Source organism: Amaranthus tricolor, chromosome 8, assembly GCF_026212465.1.
Source record: "Amaranthus tricolor cultivar Red isolate AtriRed21 chromosome 8, ASM2621246v1, whole genome shotgun sequence".
NCBI classification, from domain to species: Eukaryota; Viridiplantae; Streptophyta; class Magnoliopsida; order Caryophyllales; family Amaranthaceae; genus Amaranthus; species Amaranthus tricolor.
Genome location: NC_080054.1, coordinates 1,502,247 through 1,504,746, shown reverse-complemented (window position 1 = coordinate 1,504,746; position 2,500 = coordinate 1,502,247).

Sequence of the window (2,500 nt, the reverse complement as noted above, 5' to 3'; positions counted from 1 at the left end):
ACCTGAGCACCTATATGGATGGTTATAATATAATGTGAGCTCTCAAGGTGCTGTGAAGGTTTTCGGGCCATGCGGTACGAAAGACGCTATGGCCCATGGGAAAGAAGGTGGTAGCATAGAGCCTCACCCCGAGCCGTGAGCCATGAGACCCCCCCCTTGTGATTATGGCTTGTAAGGGAGTTCATTGCAACGTGATCGAAAACATCATTCAAACTTAATATCAATGATTCTCATTACTATGGTTTGTAAGGGAGATTGTGGTATAGGAGCAATGTGGTAGCCTTGAGCCATGGCCGGAGCCTCGCCCCGAGCCCCGAGCCAAGAATGAGCCATGAGACCCCCCTAATGATTATGGCTTTTAAGGGAGTTCGTTGCAAGGTGATCAAAAACATCATTCAAACTTAATACCAATGATTCTCATTACTATGGTTTGTAAGGGAGATTGTGGTAAAGGAGTTCAATGTAAGTTGATAAAAAATACTCCCTTTTAGCCTCTTATATCATTCAAAAATTTATTTTTACCCATTTTTGAAAATAATATCAATGACTCTCACTCATAATATCTTTCCAACAAGCCTCCCATTTTTTCAAGATTTTTACAATTTTTTATCCATTTTTCACTATTTTTCACCAATTTAACGGAAAAAAAAAAAATAAAATATTTTTTTAATGAAATTAATATTTTTAACTAAACCAATCTATTTGTATATTTTTTCTCAAGTGTCTCCTAATTTTTCATGATCTATTGACACTTTTTACTATTTTTTATTATTTTTCCCTTTATTTCACCAATTTAACGGAAAAAAAAAATAAAATACTTTTTTTAATGAAAAAAATTTTTTTAACTAAACCAATGTCTTTATATATATTTTCTCAAGTGTCTCCTAATTTTTCATGATTTATTGACACTATTTACTATTTTTTATTAATTTCGCGTTTTTCGGCCTTATTTAATTAAAATAAAATACTTACAAGTTTTTTTTTTTCAAAATTTCAGCTTCTAAAATTTCTTTAATATATGTTCCAACAATACAAGTCATAAAAATGACATTATGTTACAAATAAAGGTGAGTTTTGGTCCATGGAAAAACTAGTATAACTTAACTTGCATTTGGGTGTCCCCTAGGGTCACAAGGGAAAAATCTCTTTATCTATTATAGGGGGAAAGAGTTTGGGAGCCTTGGGCTGGCATGGCCAGCACCCCCTCGCCCAGGCATGGGCGTTATGCGTGTGAGGGGTGACTACCCTCCATCACGTTGAATGCCATCCCGTGGGCCATCGCCGGCGATCGGTTTTTTCCGGTGGCTGGTCGGCCCTACCAGACGATGAGTGGGCCCTTCCTAGTCAGCTTGGCCTACGGTGATTCGTCTGGGGGAACGTCCCTTCGGTTGCTCCCAATGCCCCTTTCGGTTGACGGTTGACGGTTGACGGTATGCTTGAGGCCTAAGGAAATGCTGCGTCTTGTGATCCCCGACTACCCGCTCAGGCGGCACGACGGGTTTTCTTGACGTGGTTCAGTACGCGGGCTGATTCGTGTTGGTGTGGGAATGTGTTTCCCCTTCGGTTGCTGGTCCCTTCGGTTGAGATACGCTTGATGCCTAAGGAAAGGTTACGGGCCACGGAAGGACGTGACTTAGTACGCGGGCTGATTCGTGTCAATGGTCCCTTCGGTTGCCGGTCCCTTCGGTTGAGATACGCTTGAGGCCTAAGGAAAGGTTGCGGGCCACGGAAGGACGTGACTTAGTACGCGGGCTGATTCGTGTCAATGGTCCCTTCGGTTGCTGGTCCCTTCGGTTGAGATACGCTTGAGGCCTAAGGAAAGGTTGCGGGCCACGTAAGGACGTGACTTAGTACGCGGGCTGATTCGTGTCGATGGTCCCTTCGGTTGAGATACGCTTGAGGCCTAAGGAAAGGTTGCGGGCCACGTAAGGACGTGACTTAGTACGCGGGCTGATTCGTGTCAATGGTCCCTTCGGTTGAGATACGCTTGAGGCCTAAGGAAAGGTTGCGGGCCACGTAAGGACGTGACTTAGTACGCGGGCTGATTCGTGTCGATGGTCCCTTCGGTTGCTGGTCCCTTCGGTTGAGATACGCTTGAGGCCTAAGGAAAGGTTGCTGAGCCCTTGAGAAAGTGCAAAACGTTGCGTCTTGTGATCCTTGATTGCTTCTTCGATGGCATGACGGGTGTTTGGGGCGTGACTTAGTAGTGCCTTTTCAGTTGGACTTGGCATCTTTGTCCCTTTCGGATGCTCGGTGGAGAACCTCGGTTCCATGGCTTGCATTGGCCAAGCTCAGGCGGTTAAGTTGAGATGTTGCGCCCCGTGAGCCCTATTGCTTCCTCGTGTGGCAAGACCGGCTGGGGCATGGTGCGGTATGCTGTCCCTATATTCGTTTCACGCTAAACGGTGCTTGCTTGGATTTCCTTGCTCATTCATTCGGGTACGATGTATTCGTATGGCTGTTGGTGGGGAAGATCCCGGCAAAGCGGTACGCTAGGCGT